The sequence below is a fragment of the Protopterus annectens genome, chromosome 2.part0, assembly GCF_019279795.1.
Source record: "Protopterus annectens isolate FY-2018-M chromosome 2.part0, PAN1.0, whole genome shotgun sequence".
Lineage (NCBI taxonomy): Eukaryota > Metazoa > Chordata > Ceratodontiformes > Protopteridae > Protopterus > Protopterus annectens.
The window spans coordinates 181799098-181819060 of NC_056728.1; positions in this window are offsets into that span (position 1 = coordinate 181799098).

The window sequence follows — 19963 nt, forward strand, 5'->3', positions numbered from 1 at the left end:
TCTAATTGTACTCATCACTGTTTTATCAAAACAAATATAAATTTTGGGGAGATAATGCAAAATTTCAATCCCTAGATAGAAATGCCCCTGAAATTTAGTAGGGGCCCTGAGAATCAAGAACAGTAGAGATGTACCAGGAACAGAGAATATTCCATTGCTGGAGATAGCATAAACATACAGTATCACTTTCATAAAGCTAGGTATAAAGTTAATGTGGATTCCATCTATCATGATGTCCTAGCAAGATGATATAAATATAAGAAAGTTTCATTTGTTTACCTTTACCAGTAGAATACATTGTATGCATTTTTGAAGAATGCCATTTATTCCACTGCACTCTGTGGGGCTTCAGATCTATAGATCTCAAGCACTACTTACCCATTGCCTTTTTTTGTGTTCCCTCTCTAAAATTATGGGGAAATCATTCATGTCCAACTAATTTTTTGTCTTGGTTTAGACAGTACCCTGGAGCAGTCCAAGAGCATGACCTGTGGCCCTACTTAGCCTAACCAAGTACATGTACAAGACTGTTACCTTAGAAAAACTGATCCCTGTTATACTCTCACATTTGAAAGGACCAATAAACCATCTGTTTTTTACCAGCAAAGTAACTTTTGTACGTATTCATACCTCTACCCTAGTGTTGATTATGAAGTTACAACTGGCAGATCTCCGGCTGTGGTTGAGAACCATGTGTTTCCTCAGGTTTTCTTAGTTATAGTGGGTGTCATTCAAGAACTGATATGGACTAAGCTACTTTTTTTCAGTTTTCACTTAATGACATGGCACAGGGGCATAGCCAGGATTTTTTGGAATTGTACACTCACTCCAGGAATGTTGCCCCCCCCCCCAACCACCACAAGAAAATAACTCATAAAATGGCAGGCTTAACTATTTCTTAACAAGGAACTATTTGAGTGGTTTGCATCAAACATGGCATGCCTACAGCATAAGTTCATAGGTGTTTACTAAGCTAATGACCATAAGGGCTATTTTAAGCCTAGCCATGGATCCCAAATCTCTGACAAGTTCTGGTACCCTTGATAACTGTAAGCAGGGGCTTAGGAGATGAAACATTTACAAGCAGAGACCTGGGAGATTAACTATTTACAAGTTGCCTGTGTCCATTACAGACATAGGTGCCAAGCCAGGAGTGTCAAATGCAGACTGTGCATTGTACTGTTGTTGCCTTATAGCTTAATCACAGTGCTGAATTGATGGCATTCACTGGCTATATGACTAAACAAATGAAATGTTAGTGATTTAAATAGAACAAGTTAGGCAAAAATCTTATTTATTTCATTCAGTTTAAGAAAATGTGCATATATTTATGTTTTATTTATTTATTTATTCATTCATTCATTCATTCATTCATTCATTCCTTTTGTTGACCGGAAAAGTTTGATTGGGCATGTAACCCCTTTTCAGCATAGACCCTAGGAGGAAAAGCTTCAGGAAAAACATAAAGTAAAATATAATAACTTAGAATAAAGTACATTATGTTCTAGTAGTTGCAGAAGGTATAAACATTATACATACATAATACTATCAAGGTTTTTATACAGACTAAATGTAAGGATATTAAATTAGGGCACATAAAAAGTAGTTGCATAGAGATGGGAGTAGTCACACTGGAACACTGAACCGAAATCGGTAAGGAGTACTGTCAAGAGTAAGTCAGTTTGACTCACATCTTCTAGCAATTGCTGTCCATGTCTTTTCAGAAAATAAACAAAATGATTCTTTTAAAAGTGATTCTAACATGTGGGTTAGCAACATTAGGTTGGTCTATCAATCTATTTACCCATTTGTTTATGTTTTGTTGACTGAGATAATGTCACTAGTCCTACTGCCTATTTTCAGGGGGTGTTGTTTATAATGACTAGGGTAAATTTCACAAGGACACTGGGGGAAATTCCCCTACTCATTTCAGGTAAGGGACATCCATTTCTGAAAAAACAATATCATGAGTGAAAGCAATATTGTATTAGAAGTGTTTAAAATGAAGGCAATAAAATAGAACAAAGAAAATCCTTGCAAATGCATATGCTTCAATCTAGTAGCTTGGTGGGCAGCATTTTTTGAGATAGTGTTTGGTAAGCCATATCTTGTAGATGGGAAGCCTTGGTCCTGCAGAAATGATTTGAAGAAAGCTTTTCCAGCCAGTAACATAAGCTTGTAAGAACTGGTTACCTAATTGTTATGTGTAAAGGAGCTGAGAGTTTGGATATGTAGCAGCATCGACAATGCAGTTCTGAAAACAGTGATGGCAAAAATGTTCCATGTAAAATGCAAAGCTATATTGTGGTGGTCCAGAAGCAGACAGAAAATGAGGTGATAATGCTGTGGATTTTGTTGCAGGAAGGAAACCAGTGATGGCAACAAGCCACTGATAGTTATTTTCTATGGACTAATTACTTTGAATCTTTGGGTTAAATTGTGGAGCAGATTAGTTCAATAATACATATCAGAAATGAATCACATGCTTGTTATCTTTTAGATTTATTCACTTGCAAGTAAATTTGTTTCTCTGTTTGACAACGGGAAGGTTTGACTTCCATTGAAAGACTTTATAATTAATGACTTCTTTTAAGTGAATGTAAGCTAATTAATTCAGAACTGATTCTTTTCTATATATTCTTTAGTCAAAGTATTCTAAGACAATCATGTGCAGTATAGCATGATTTAAAAAAAACTGATAAAAATATGGATTGTGAGGTATGAGGCATGTGTTACTTTAAAAATACAGAACAATTCATATGCCATCTGCATAGTGATATTATTATAAACATATAAAGGTAGGTTTAGTTATTGAAGTAAGGCAAACCTGACAGTTTCAGTAGAGATTCTAATTAGAACACAGAAATATGCACAGTGTGGTGAAAAGGGCCATATTAAGCAATATCTGTAATAAAGTATACTAAGTTTGTGGGGAAACTTTTGATAAATTTTAACATGCATGGAAGGATAGACTAAGAAAATTGAAAAATGTTGCAAATGATGAAAATATAGAAGTTGTGCAGGACAACAATGTTTTATTAAAATATATACAAATAGAGTACAAACAAAATGAGCAGCAAAAACCTTAGATAGTAATTTAATGTTATTTGAAACAAAATGGTGAAATTTTGACAGCAAATAAAATGCTGTTTTGAAAACTGATGAAGGTTACAGGAATATGATTACATTGCTGGAAGAAGAAAATATAGGTAACACAACAGGAGCCAGAAAAAAGTATCTAAAGAAATAGTTAATTAATAATAAAGGTTAAGGGCAATCTTTGCATTTTATAAATTAATGTGAATAATTTGTCAAATGATCTAAGAAGATTAACTATACTTAAATGGTGTATAAAGATGTATGTTGATATAATAGGATTTAGATGTTACATTTCTGAAATTAGTTTTCTGGCTCCATAGTACAGAGGGGTGGAGCCCCATGACCCAGGTGACCAGGGTTCAATTAGCACTAGAGATGCCTGGCAGGGAGATAGTGGAGTGAAAGTGCATGGCTGTTCATGTCAGTTGGGGAAGGGGAAGGTTGCAGGTGATCTGGGTATACTCATCTGCAATATCTCTGGTGGAGACTGGGGAACCGCATCAGTGTTGGAGTGGGGCTGCTTGCTGGCAATGAGCATTCCAGAAGTGAGGGACAACAAGCATGAAAAGCCCTTTACAGTCCCCCCATCCCCTGTTTAGGCAGGCATGCACAGGGCAGCATATCCCTCAACTGTCCAGATTTTCATAGAATGTCCATGTTTTTTGCTTCATATTTTTGAAATGTGCGTGTGTTTCTGTGGAGATTGTTGTAAGTGAATCAAGATGTCAGGAAATGTAAAGACTGATGGATGTGGAGATTAACTTTTGAGTGACTACAGAAATCGTAGGTGTGGGAATATTAAGACTAAGATAGATTTTAATTTGTATTCAAGGATATTACAATGAATTAAAAGTAGTAAACATACAGAATTCTCTGATTGTGTAGCAAACTGGAGAGTTTTTGAAAATATTGAAAGTTGTGCAGGGGATAAAAAGTTTGATAACGTAAGTGAGACAAAAGTATTTGGACAGAAGAGGGATTGATTATGGATATAGAGGAGCATGAACATATGAAAATCTTTTATAAGATGTAGATAATGGCGGGTGATATTTAAGGTAACAAATATAAAACACAGGAAAATGCAATGCATAAAGAAAGAAAAAGTAAAGAAAAATATAATGACTTAAGAAATTAATATGGTATACTGGTGAGAGATGCTGTACCAGTTGCTGAAGCCAAATTCCTCAAGTGTCGAGTTCTGAAGTCTCAAGAAGCCAAAATACAAATGGCTAATCTTCATTTTCCTTCATTTTCCATAGGAAATCACCTATAGTGAAGTTTTTATGTGAGTGATGGCAGTCATTCCATAGCTGTGGGAAGTATTTCCCTAATTCATGTTTGTGCACTTGTGGAATGGGGTACATCAATTTGGGGTGAGGGCTGAGCATATAATTTTTTTCATATTTATGGCATTTCAGGAATGTGCATTTGGTAATATTGTTTCTTGGAATTTTGTGACTCAGAGTTAAATAGTCAAAAGCCTGCATAGTCAGAATGATGTCCTAATTAAAGAAAGAGAAATGTATGGCATGAAAATAGAAAAAATAAAAATACAATAAAGAGGAAAAATATTATTTGAAAGATAAGACAGAGTAAAAATGTTATGGCAAAAGTTAAGTTACAAGAGAATATGATGGTTTTTAAAGTGGATAAAAAATAGAAACAGTTGGGTTATAAATAAGATATTGTGACAGCCCTAAAATGCTATGCAAGAGAAATGTAAGAATGTGTATAAAAGGGAGTGAATGTCTTCTGACCATTCAGAAAAAGTGAGACGATATCAGACAAACTGATATTACAATCAAATAATTTAATAGGACACTCAAGCTGGTTAGTGTTAATGCTGCATCAGGACAGGGCAGTATAAGTTACAAATATGATGTGGAGATAAATTCCTCTCTTTTGATGATTAATTAACCACATCATTCCGGAACTCTTCTTGATTAGTGCAAGTGATTTTCAAAGGGGTAATATCTAAAGCTAAAGAGGACATTACCCCCTTATATTCAGTATTAATAGGACAATTATTGAATACAATGCTCATTTTGGGATGTAATGAAATAAAAATATCAAACAGCTTGAGAGACACTAGAGGTTCTTAACCAAAAATCCTGAGTTAAGAAAGAAGACCAGAATCTCTGTCCCTGTATTCAGTATTTTATAGACTTTTGATGGGAGAGCTGTGTCTCACCTTCCTTGCCATTAGGGATCCAGTGGTCCTGGATCTGTTATATATCCATAAATGAAATAACTTCATGAATACCAGAACTAGATGTTAATATTCAGCAACAGATAAAACAAAATGGAGAAGGAGGTTTATCACACAGAGCCTTCCCTCTGGAATAGACTCCAACTGCAAATTGAGCAGTAATTATATATTATCACCCTTTAAGTGGAGACTGGATAACTGGATGAGTAGCCACAAATTCAGCCATGACTTGACTGGAATGGCCCTTCTCAAGGAAGGGGGTCAGTCTGAGGGTGGATACTGTCAAAGCATTAATGGTTGTATGACTCAATTTACTTATATTGCCTATGACCCTATGCTTATCTGAGTGCAAGAGACAAAAAAGATATTTTGTTAAAATTATGACCGTTAAAATACTGGAGGCAGCTGAAAATGTTTCCCCTGTGGAATGAATGATCACTTAATGAGTGTTCCAAATGACACTGTCTTCAGTGTGGTGAATTGGGACACGGGATTAAAAATTGTGAAATGTTATATAGGAAGAGTGAAAGTACAAAAGCATGTTTGTGTGATTGTGATATGATAAATAATACAGAAATTGATGTAAAAGTAGTAAAAGGTAATGATGTCTCAAAAAATGAGAGAAAGGGGAGTATAAAGATGTCTGATGAAGTAGGGAATGCATTTGAAAAACAAACAGAGGAGGAAGGGAAAATATGCTGTTAGGGTAGAAACTAGATTTGAAAACTTAAATGAAGAATGTGAAGGTGAACATATGAAAGATGCGAATAAGAGTACTATTGGGAAAAGAGTAAAAAAAAAGAATAAAATTACAGTACAAATGCAAAAAAGAAAGGGATCATATTAAGATTATCTCTTCAAATGTTAATACAATAAATTAAAAGTGCAGACTGAATGCTGTTGATAAATTGTGCAATAAACAAATGTGACATAATTTGTTTGCAGGTCATTAGGTATAATAATTTGCAGAAGGAGCAAGTACAATGCATTTGGGAGAGGAAAATAGTGAGGAATTTTGATGAATAAGTATGTTCCAGAGTGGCTGCAATAAAGAAAACTGGAATGAAAGTGAATGATATTTTACTGAAAGCTGAAAGTGTGTTGTGTATAATATAAGGGATGAAAAAAGTAGGTAGCTTAATAATTTTATATGCATCAACTAGAATGAATTAAGGAAATATTTGAAGAAATGGTAAAGTATATTATGTGTAGTACATATGTAGTTATATTATTATAACAGGTGATTTTAATTGTAATTTAAGAAAAAAGGTGAGAAAAATAAATAAGGATATTCAAGAATGTAGGAAAGTGATGAGGTTGGATATATTAGTCATGGGTAAAAATAGGATTTATACATAAAGGGGGGAATATTAAAACAGAAATAGATTGTTTTATTTCTTGTAAGTGTGATTAAGATAAAGGAATTAACTTCTGATGTATGGTTTACTGACCATTGTGCTATTATGACTGAAATTTGAACTGTAGAAGGATAGGTAAAAGAGGAAAGGGGACACAAAAGGTTAATTAAATAATATTTTATGGAAGTAGATTGAGAATTTGTAAAAGGATCATGTCACAATGTTTCCATTTTATAAACAGAGAAATTATAGCGGGGTTATTTTTAAGGAAAAGTATAAGAAGGACTATATGAAGTTACAAAAATATTTTGGAAGATTAGAAATTAAAAGTATAAAGACTTGTTTGGCTAGTAATATAATTGTATAATGGAAAATGAAATAAAAAAAGAGAGAAGAAAAAGGAGATTTATAAAGACGATATGAAGATTGTTTCTATAATATATAAGCAGAAATATTTGTTACAGGGAAAAGGAGAAGAAATTAGAGATTAATGAAGGTAGAATGAGCTCAGTAAAATGAAAGTGCAAATGTAGTATATGATACAGAGAATATTATTGATGTAGTAGAAAAATATGTTGTATGGCAGGAGGTGGATACAGGGAGATGATACGGGGAAGGTAAAAAAATGAGAAAAGTGCTGCATAAAATTTAAGAAAATTGTTATGTCTGAAAATAATGAGGGTTTAATGGTATTAAAAATTTTAATTTTATAAAGAAATTGATAATGGAAAACACATTTTAAAGGTTATGCCTGGTTGGATAAAGAATGGGTTTTATAAAAAATATATAATGGAAAAAAATCATTTTTAAGGTTATGAATGATTGGTTAGAGAATGGGGTTAATAAGTTTATAAGGATAATAAAATCAGTATATAAAATTCATATATCAGATTGAGAATTAATAGTTTGGTAACAAAATTAAAGGGAAGAAGTGTAAAGCAAGGGTGTTCCATGAGCATTGTGGTTTTTGCATTGATTATGAATGCTATACTAGTGACAAAAACGAAACGAGTCAGAGAGGGAGTTTTGAAAATGTATAAAGTAGTTGAAATTCACATTTATATGTTGTATGCAGATGACTGAGAGTTATAGTAAATGGGAGAGAATGGCCTAAGAAATGTATTACTGAAATAAGGAGGAAATGCAGGTCTGAATAAAAAGAAGGATAAATGTAAATATTTTGGGGAAACAGGGGGCAGGATTCATGAAGGCTTGCACGGAGTGTAAGAGACGTGCAACACTCCATGCAAGCCTCGCGATCCAGGAACAGCCCTAAACTCCGTGTAAGAGACCAGCTAAAACGTCTCTTACACGGACTGGGCGTGGACATGCTAAATACCTCACTTGCAGCCGAAAGGTATGCAAATGAGGTATATTAGTGATCTACGAAGCAGAAACCAGTCCGTGTAAGAGATGTTTTAGCTGCAAAAATGTACTCAGTTGACAACTGAGTATGTTTCTGCAAATTCCACGACGGAGCCATGTCAGCTCCAAAAAAAGGGTGCATATGACTCAGGCAGCATGCCAATGGCCAAATATGTGGCCACTGGCAATATAACCCGATGCCAAAATAATAAAAATATAATTTTTTTTTCGGCGATCGCCGATGTTTAAACCCAGCGCAGCCCCGCGCAAATGGGCTGCGCTGTATAAAACATGAAAATGAAGGTTATAAACCCACAAATGTGGGTTTCATGCAATACATGGAATGACAATGCAGGGACCAGCAGACCAAAAACAACATGGCCACCGTGTAGTGGTTGCTAAGGGGGGAAGCTGAGTCTAAGACATGTAACTAAGCATTAGTAGGCAATCTCATGTAAATGAGGGTTAGGATACTGAATCTCACAGTCACATAGCAAATGAGCACAGTAGTGTAAGAGACACATAAGGGGGAGGAATAGAGTACGAGATAGGTGACATCACAGGGGGGAATGTTAGAAAGAAATGCAGTTCATTGGAGGCCAGTGTAACATGACAGATAACAGACACAGATCACGGAAAGAGGTTTGCCACTAGATAAGTCATGGAAAGTCAAGAAATGGAAGGTGTACACTGTTACTTACACCAAAGTTTCTTGCTGGGCGTGCATGCGCATGTGTGTGCGCCATGAAGCGCGAGTAAGACAGTGTGCGCACGTGTAAGGCAGACTCAGCATGTGGGAGCGTGTTGGGAGATGTTTAACACTGTTTGCGCTGGTGTGCACGCGTGTAGGGCAGGCTGAGTATGTTGGAGGCTGTTGGCAGATGTGTAACAGTGTTTGCACGGGTGTACACACGTTTTAACCCGAATAAGTAGATTCTGAACTGTGTAAGCACGTGTGCACGCGTGTAAGCCACTGTGAGCGTGTTTCTGATAGTATGCATGTTGCTCCCCCCTGAGGAAACAGAGAGGAAAAAGGAAGCAACAGAATTAATAGGAAGCTAGCAGGGATAACTGCTGAAGCTAGCAGGTGAAAACAATTAGAAGCAGGCAATTACACAGGCAGAATAGTAGCCCAGCCCAGCACTTAAAACTCTGCAAACAGTAGTGCAGGATGTTTCCCTTAAGAGACACTGCAAGACAGGAGTAAGCTAATAGAAGTGAAAACTGAAAAAGCTGAACTCAGAGCAGAAATGGTAGGGGCTGCCATAGCTGTCATAATGAGACATAGGCGACTTGCTGAGGGTGGTGACAATGCAGATGGTGCCAGACAACCCACAGTGAGGAGACGGAGAAGAGTGTACAGGCCCAGGGTCACCTACCATGGGTTACATGAGATGGAGATAGTAGAGCGCTATAGAGTGGACAGAGAGCTCCTGCAGCAAATTGTTGAGCTGTGCAGGCCATGCCTCACACACAGAACCAACAGAGGGGAACCCATCCCAGTGGAAACCAAGGTATGTGTTGGCCTAAGAATACTAGCAACAGGAACCTTTCAGAGACCAACTGGCGATATGATGGGGATATCACAGGCATCAGCCTCCAGGGCACTGCACCAGTTTCTAGATGTCATGTCAGCACATGTCGGTGATCATGTATATTTCCCCAATGCCCGTGAGGTATTGGCCAGCAATATGTGTCTCTTCCAGCAAATAGCGGAATACCCTGATGTAGTGGGTGCAATAGACTGCACACACATACGCATCAAAGCACCAGCCGGTGAGCAGGGTAGGGCCTACATTAACCACAAGGGCTTCCCCTCCATCAACTGCCAGGTCATGTGTGATGCCCAGGGCATAATAATGAATGTGTGTGCTGGCTGCCCTGGGAGTTACCACTATTCCCACATCTGGCATTTGACGCAGCTGTACCAGACATTTGCCAATGGGGACATCCCACATGGACACCTAGTGGGGGATGCAGGTTATGCACTGGAGCCGTGGCTGATGACACCCATCAGAAACGCACACACACCTGAACAGGAATGCCATAATGAGGCACACGCAAAAACACGTAATGTAATAGAGCGAGTGTTTGGGCTGCTCAAGTCACTGTTCCGGTGTCTGGACACATCTGGTGGATCCTTGCAGTACACACCAACTACATGTACCCAAATTGTCATGGTATGTGCTATGCTACATAATATGATCTTGTGAAAACAGCAGCAGCAGGACCAGCATAGTGCCGGGCCAAACAGCCCCCCACCATTGCCAAGGCCATCACAGGCAGAGCGTGACTCGGAGGAGGAACAACCTGAGCCTGCCCCAGTAGGCAGAAGGAGGCGTGCCAAGTATGCCCTAGCCTTGGCAAAGAGGCAACGCATAGCACATACACTGGCTCAGTAGGAACCCTGGGAATAATACCCGCTCTGACTCACTCAAATAATAACATGGATGCCTAAAATGACATGACCTGCTCACAAACATGTACAGGGAAGTGTAATATGTGCATCCGACAGAGGCAGCCCTGCAGCACCACCTGAGGCATGAATGCCATGTGTTAAGTAATGTAACACCATGTACTTTATGCACACATGAGCACCCTGACTAACATCCACCCTTACCAAGCATGAAGCCACAAAATGACAATGGGATGATCAAGTGCAATAACTGGCTGAAGTAATGCAGTTAGTCAAAGGGGAGCCAATGTGTTTTAGGCTGGGAAGACATGCGGAGCATGACATGATGCACCACATGCTAGGGGTGGTGTGCACCTATCATGCCATGCCCCATGGATACTGGAAAAAGCTGTCAGTACCCACAGCATGCCCTGAATAGGTAAGTCTCAAAACACAAACCCACCTTCATAGGTTCTACAAGGGATAGGATCCTAGATGTAATGCTACCCAATGACAGATGTATAAACAGCAAGATGTGTGCAGTGTAAATGCACACAGTATGGAGAATGTAGATACCAGTCCTGTAATAGAGAACTGGGTCAAGGCTCACATCAGCACCCTAACACTACCAGGTCACACCTCAGACTGTGCTGTACAGCCGCAAAACATGGAACAAGCTACAAAAGGAGGGTGACTAGCAAGAAATGGAAAGGATAACCACACCCCCATGTTGGTACCACAACAAGAAGCAGCATGGATTAGCCATGGTCAAATACCAATGGCTAAAACCACCTCCCAGTATATAGCCTGCTGCAGACTAATGTCCTAATACCAGGAACTGCACCTAGCCTATGTCGGAATACATGAATATATCAAGCCCCCCAAACCACATTATATTGCTTGACTGAAAATACCCAAACATACACCGGGAGCATTATACTAGCACCAACACAGTAGGAGAAAATTACCCAGATTCCATAAACCAAAATGCCCAGGAACAATGTACCACTCCCACAAGAGGGGTAAGCATACTGGATGTGATAATCAGCAACATGTGTACTGGATGGCAAGATGAGAAGTGTACCCCTCACTGGTAAGACCAGACCATAGAGTAGTCACACTGGATATACACATCCTGACCCCAGTCCCTGGCCAGAATACCACAGTGAAAAACATGTGTAAAGCATAGGTTGCAGCCCCCAAAACCGATGTTGAATCCACAAAAGGCCCTGTGCAAGTGCAGAATATGGGACACACCACAGAACATGTTATACAGGAATTCCATGAACACAGCCAGGAATGCTTGGAGTATGCAATCACAAATAACAACAACACACAATGCCATACACGCAGGCATCTGGCATGCTGGACTCCAGCCATTACCAAACATTGCAAGAGAATGAGGAAGCTACCACATGATAGAGCAAACATAAAAAGGGAAGTAATCACTGACCAGTAGTATGGCAATAACATATGTGCACGCATACAATCCACTAAGTCCAGCCACAACAAGTAGAATCTGTGAATCCAGAGGCAATGTGACACCAGTCCCAAGTACACAGACAACCACAACACCCCCAAATAAATACAAATGTATGTGATAGATGCATCCATGTATCCAAACCAGAGGTTGAGCTCCACCAACTCAGTACTGACAAAACTAGTCAGGAGGAGAAAGTAACCACATACACCACAAATCCAGTCCCACATAGACCTACCACAACTGTAAACCAAACACATAAACACAGACAAATATTCCCGGAGGCCTTAATTACAAACACACCGCACCAACAGATGCCTCCAAAGCAGATCACAAGCAACCACAACCTTCAAACATAGCACATGCAATGAATAGTACACAAAGCTGGTGTGCCAAACAGTCACAGGCCAGAAGGAGAAACAACATGCCTGATACAGTCGTAATAGGTGTCTGTATAGGCAGACACACTGCTGTCCCACTCACCAGACTGAACAAGGGAAAGGGTAGAGTAAGCTGCCTGTAGGCTGCCACAAAATGCCACATAACACAAGTACGCAGGTCAACCCAAAGCAAGCAGAAATATGATGCACTCAATGTCCATGCTGGTGTGAATTACCTGAGATGTACCTCCCTGGTCAACATGAAAGGAGACATGGATGGTCCCTCTGAGTATGTACCCCAGGGCGGTATGACACTGGCTGTGTGCAGCATCCAACCCTCACCAAGAATGATGCCACAGTACAAACACAGAATGCTCATGTTTAACAGCTGGCACAGTTACAGCTGTCAGTCCAAGAGGGTCTAATGTCTGTCTGCTTGAGATGTCAAGCATGACAAGCCATGCTGCTGTTCCAGGGAAGGCTTGCAGCTGTTACCCGTGTGCGTCTGGATACTGGATAAGGCCTTTGCCACCTCCATAGAGCCGTATGTAGGCAAGGCCAAAAAGACTACCCACCACCCTAGAAAACATAAGTGGTAGGAAACATAAGGGTAATGCTGACCAATGCCAGATGTGTAAACTGCAATATGCATGCCCCTGAGGCACTTCCCATTATGGAGAACATCGATGTCTGTGCAGTGACAGAAGCCTGCTGCAAGCCTAGTGATAGCACACCAGCACTACTAGGTTATACCACATATCATGTGTTGTGGCCCCAACACCTGCACCAAAACATCAAAGGAGGGGGAGTATCCATATGCAGCACAGACACCCATATTGCCAGGTAACTGACAATGCACAAAGCAGCGGAGATCACCCATGTGCACATAACTGTAGTCAAAACTGCTGTACAGTCTGTAGCATGCGACAGACCACACTCTCACACACAAGAACTCCACCCAGACATCCGAAGGCACTGGACAGTATGAATGTCCCACCAAATACCAGACAAGGTACAAACAAATTACCACATAGGTGTCAAACCATTATGTATGCAAGGAGTAATCAGGGACCTAGGGACACAGGTCGACATTAATCTGTCATGTGACACCCACAATGCCAATGTGGCTATGAAGATTGTTGATATTGGACACCGTATCATGAAAGGATTCACAGCAACATCAACAGAGGTCACTGTGCCACTGTACTGTTCCCTTATCAGACCCATAATCTAGTACAATGGCTCATATGGGATGTACCGTACGTGACACCTGCAGCGGTTCGGAAGACCTCATAGTTACCCCACCAACAGGATAAAGGGTGTGAAATATATGTCATATGCTGCCTGGCTGTAGACACCCCAGCTGACTGCAGTCACACACTGCCTACACAGAGGCATTGTATGTCTGTTGTACAAGGCCATGTCCAACATAGGAGTAATGGACATGCTCCACCACAGGAAATCAAAGCCATTGGAGCTGTGAGAGTCACAGATGTCAGCCTCAACACATAATGAAATAAGATGTGCTGGAGGGACAGATACATAACCCAGAGGCTCCCCACACCCAGAAACAGGATCCCAATCCATGGTAGGCAGAGCCCCTCACTGACACCCCTCAACAGGAATATTGCCAAGTGGATGGATGACCGTACATGTATACTGGGGGTCCTCACTGTGTCACGACCAGACAGAGGCACAGTGAAGAACTTCATAAATGGCCATAATTGAACATAGCAAGGGGTGGTGAAAGACACACACACACTCTGGCTAAGCTTACTAATGGCCTAGGGAGTATAGCCTAGTATGAACCCATGAACCTATGAAGATACAAAACATACAGCACACTAAGGATAATCACAAGGGTTACCCAACTGATGGTAGGAACCATGTTGGGCATCCACAGATATGCTCCAAATCACACAGATATTACAAACAACATACCAAACACACACACATATTGCTAACATACAACCCGTCAGGTGCAGTGCAAACACCCCCCGCCCTGAGTGCAAAATACCTATCCCAGCAGACTGATGGTCCCCTGACATTGCAGATGCTGAGGTAACAGCCATCATCTGCAAAGCAGAACACACAGCAGCAAAGGTATGTGATGGTGTCCTGTGCTGAGGCCAACATGGACTCCAAGAATAATGGAATGCCAAATCACACTACTGCCCAATGTCAGCCTTACCACAGGATATGTACCCAAAGAGCAGTGTACAACAACAGTGATCCATCACAACAAAGGTGTTGCCTGAATGGATACTCCAAACTACCACCCCAGGATCCTGACAAGCTTGTTCTGCACATCTACAGAAAGGATCAGTATGTACCGCAGACAGAAGGCTATTGTGGACCTATTGATACTGGACCCTACACAGTGTGGCTGTCGTAACTGCAGAACCTGCCCCTAAACATGTCTGACCCATTTGAAGCAGTCATTAAGGTCATTGATGAGGGCAATGTGGTCCACACAGCGTAGCTGGACCATGCACATGCTTCTAGACAATACCGTACGAGTTCAGTATGGATATGTTCACCAGCTTAAATATATACCCCTATGTCAGTATAGGGGTTTCAAACCAGACCAAGGACAGAACTGACATGGTCAGACATGCCACATCCATGTCAAACTACAAAGTGGATATGAGTGGCATCCCACAAGGCCTGGTCTTGCCCCCCCCCCGTTCTGTATATATGTCCCATAGGTATAGGCCAACATGGAAGGACTGTGACTGAACATGTATGCAGAGGAGTACAAACAGCCCACCATATCCGACCCCCAGTCGACACAAGCAACCCACAAAAGGGCCACCTACAAACAGACAACTGTAGCCATAGCCATGTCAGCAAGCTTATTGCAGAACTGTGTATAGACAACCACCGTGGATATACAGTAAGTGCCCACAAATTACCACACAGGTGTTAACCCATGAGGTACCTAACATGTAATGTGAGACCTGGGTACAAAAGGTGATAAATATCCTGCACTGGACAAACATGTGGCTGTATTGTTCGCAGAAACATGTACCATATACCCACCCAAACATGAAGGTTGGCAGATGTAGATAAGGGGACCTCACTGTGGCTCTGCAGTCATCCTCCATCAGTGTCACAAGTGACTACAATAGCCCCTGTGGGATATACCGCAGCAGACACCTCCATCAACTGTAAAGTCCACAACAGTACCCCACCAGGTGTAGCAAAGAGCATGAACAGATGCCATGTGTTGCCGGAGTAAACAAACTGCAGCCCCACACACCGCCATCCTTCCCAGCTACAGGAAAGCTGTGCCTGATGTATGAAGCCATGTCCAACCTGGAATGAATGAACATGTTGCACCTTGTACAATCTGAATGGCAGTGAGCTATGCACATGAGAGACCTGAACCCCAGCACTGACATACATAGGACAAGCTGTACAGAATGATCCATAACACAGAAGGCACCCCCACTCTTCAGTAAACTCCTGGTACAGGTCAGCCAGAGAGTCACATATCAACACCCCTCAAGAGGAATCCTGATGAGTGTGTGGGAGATGGTAGGCTAACCCTGGGTATCACTGTTATGTCAGAGGTAGACGGAGGCACAGTATACTAACCATGACATATGTTATGGCAAACTCCAGTTACAATGTGTGCCAAAGGACAAACACACCCTGTGACTATCATCAGAAATGGCCTAGGGAACATCGCTAGTGTTTGCCAATGTCCACCCATGTTGTGGAATACACTAGCAATGTTGGACGAGCCTGGTGTAGGTAGTCCATATCTGAACATATTGCAACATGGTCATATGTGCACAACTGGCCCCTACACAGTCTGTTGTGCTCACTATGAAGATGTCAAGCAGTCATAGGACTAAAGCCCAGGATACTGTCCACCACAGTGAAAGTACTGAACCAGTACACTATACGGTACTACAGTGTTAGGTCATTATGAAAGTATGTTGAGAACTGTCTGCAAAGTATCCCATGCAATCCCTGCAGGCACAGTATAATCCCTGTTGTGGCAGACACGAAGCAGTTGGCCATTTAGTACACAACATGACACCCAACACACAACCATAAACGTGAGATATTGTTGAAGTTCACACACACCCAAATATGTGGTGGACTTCAGGGTGCAACATATGGAAAGCTCACACTGGGCATGCTCGCACACTTTGATAAATGAGGCATATGTCAGACAACATGCCATGGAAAGGCTGAACTGGGCATGCTCACACACTTAGGCCATATCTCCGTTTAGCAGTTGGCCACACATATCTGGTATTTATGCGTGTCAGTCCAGGAACCAACCACAACACAGCAATCAGCCCAGTGCACACAGTAAATGACTACAGAGACATAAGTGATATAGTGGATTGCCGTCATATGCAAACATCTTCCACAGATACACAAGTTGGTCATAGGAACAGGGAATGCTATGGCAATAAAGACCTGCAAACAGTAGAACAGCACAACAAATATTGTGCATCCGACAATTGAACATATGGGTGTAGAGGTCAATACTAGGCTTGTTGCCCTAGGGTATGACAGCTCAGCCAGAGTGTGCTTGGCATCTGCATCCCCAGGATAGTAGGCTACTGTGCCACTGTAAAGTAGGTCACAGAAGGCAACATGTGAGGCTAGTGGGCTGTGCCTCTGTCAAGCAGGGGCACCGTGGAGGTCCCAGGGATTGAATGTGCTAAGCCACAGCCATGTTGTCGGTGTGTGCTGTGAGAGGGTTGCTGAGGATCTCTGACAGTAGGTGTCCATCAATAACAGACTGAGGGGAGCCCTATCTGCATTCTCTGGACGATTCCACTGTCAACACTGTGTTGTAATGAGTATGTGTGAATGAAGTGCCGTGCCAGAACTGTTCACAGATGTCCTCCCTCTGTGGGCTACAGCTCTGCAATGTATTAGGTCACTCTGTCTGTTGTACGGCGCATATATGGCTGGTGTACAGCTGACAGGTGTCTTGTTGTGGAGCAGTCATGGGTATATGTGGGATAGCATGACCAATGCAAACCGTACACATGATCATAGAATGCAACTGTCAAGGATTATGCTGAGTGGCCAGTATAGTCCTCCAGCATGGGTCCTCTGAAGTCGTCCAACCCAGTCTACACAAGTGTAGAGTCTGCTTGTGCTAAATACAGTTTGTGTGCAGTGACAACCATGCCTGGGGGTGGAGATGGGAAATGGATGTCCAGGGAAAGGTGGGTATGGTCAGATATCAACAATGGTGGTCTACCTCTGGTGTGGAACAGTGAGTACCCATGTTGCAGATGGACAGGTGCAATATGTATTCCCCCATGTGGCTGTGGTGTGTGGTTCTGCCATAGCACATGGACCCACAAATTGTAGTGGCTGTAGGGTAAAGTGGTAGAGGCCTGAGTAGTTCTCACACACAGTATGCCTGTACCTGATGTTAACAACTGGAATGGTGTATGTGAACACCTGCATATCCTGGCACTGTTCCCAGGGAAGCTAAGTGTGTGTCCTGGATGCGGGTGTGGTGTTCTGGACTGGTTGTGTTGTGTGTTACAGGTCCTGTGGTCCCAAAGCATGGTATAGAACATAACCTGCCAGTGCGATGTGCATATCTGACCCTGACGCAGGTGGCTGCAAATGCATATATAGGCTATCCCCCACCTGACAGGTAGTACTACATGTACATACCTCTGTAGAAATAAAGATGTCAGCACCCTGTAAATACTACAGGTGCAGAACAGATGTCCAGTAATTCGGATAGTGCGCTCTGCTAATGCGTCTCCCTCAAGTGTCATAATATAGTTAGGTAGGGATTTGAATCTTGCAAATGCTCAGTGTGGGTGGGTGAGTGGGGTTTGTGTGTGTGAAAGGCTGTGAGAGGGAAATGTCCCTTTTGGCAACTGGGAAAACACACTACAGGATGCACATTCCCCTTTCTAAACACTGATGATGTCAGCACCCTATAAGTACAGCAGGAGAAGGGAAACCTCCCAGTAATGCGAATAGTGCGCTCTGCTAATGCGTCCATTTCGAGTGATATAACATAGTTAGGTAGGGGTTTGAATCCTGTACATGCTCAGTGTGTGTGTGGAGGGAGTTAGTGTGTGTTCAAGACTGTTTGAAAGAAGTATCCCTTTTGCCAACTAGGAGAATATACTACAGGATACACATTCCGCTATCTAAACACTGATGATGTCAGCACCCTATAAGTACAGCAGGAGAAGGGAAACCTCCTAGTAATGTGAATAGCGTGCTCTGCTAATGCATCTGTCTTAAGTATCATAACATAGTTAGGTAGTGGTTGGAATCCTGCAAATGGCAAGTGTGTGTGTTTGGATGAAGGGGGTTAGTGTGTGTGCAATTTTGTGTGAGGGAAATGTCCCTTTTGTCAACTGGGAGAACACACTACAGGATGCACATTCCCCTTTCTAAACACAGATGATGTCAGCACCCTATAAGTAAAGCAGGAGAAGGGAAGCCTCCCAGTAATGCGAATAGCGCACTCTGCTAATGCGTCTCTCCCGAGTGTCATAATATAGTTAGGTAGGGGTTTGAAATCTGTAAATGGCATGTGTGTGTGTTTGGATGTGGGGAGTTTGTGTGTGTGCATTTCCATATGAAAAACATGTTAGTTTTGGCAATCAGGAGATCACACTACCTGATGCACATTACCCTTTCAAAATACTGATGTTGTCAGCACCCTATAAGTACAGCCAGAGAAGAGGAACTATCTAGTAATCTGAATAGTGCACTTCGCTAATGCGTCTCTCTCACGTGTCGTGACTTAGTTAAGTAGGGGAATGAATCCTGCAAATGGCAAGTGTGCATGTGTGGGGGTAGTAGAGTGTGTGTAAATGCAAGTGTGAGAGAACAGATCCTTTTGGCAAATACTACAATACACCAGATGCTGCATATTCCCCCAGTAAACACAGGGGATGTCACCACACTATCAGCACAGCCAAACAGGGCTAGTTGGCTAGTAATGCCAATAGTGTGCTCTGCTACTGTTTCTATTACCATTGTCAGAGTACAGATAGGTATGTTTTGGTAACCCACAACTGCCACGTGTGTTTGTGTCACACAGTATGACCTTGTGTGAGTCTTTGTACATAACAATGCATGCCATTGCCTAAACCAGCAATGGCATTGCACACATGATGTATGTGTGTGACACATACACATAAATACCTGTGACCTGCAGTAGTTACCATGTCTGACACATGCCTCGAGTGGATAAATGGTATTTGCAATGTATACTAATATGACTGTGTCTTACTGTGCAGGGTCCGCACATGGTATTTGCCTATACAGAGTGGGTGTATATGGTAAAATACCTACAGCAGGGGATACACATCTGGTCTGGGCCATATAGTGTACATGTAGTCGATGTACAGATGCTGCATGTTCCCACCTGTTGTGGTAGTGGTAACATGTCATTCCACTGCAATTCAGTGACCACATGCTGTGAACCCTTCAACTAGTGTGTTATAGCTACAGTAATGCTCATGCACAATGTTTGGCTGGATGCAGTCCAGCCATATAAACACAGTTCTTGAGACTGTCATATTGCCAGTGTTGTTATAGAGGATAGGTGGTCTTCCTGTGTATGGGAGGGTTGTGTGTGCCAGGCTATGAACCAGATGGCAGTCCGACACACTGTTAGCTGCACATGATTAGGCCCTGATGCTTTGTGCTGTG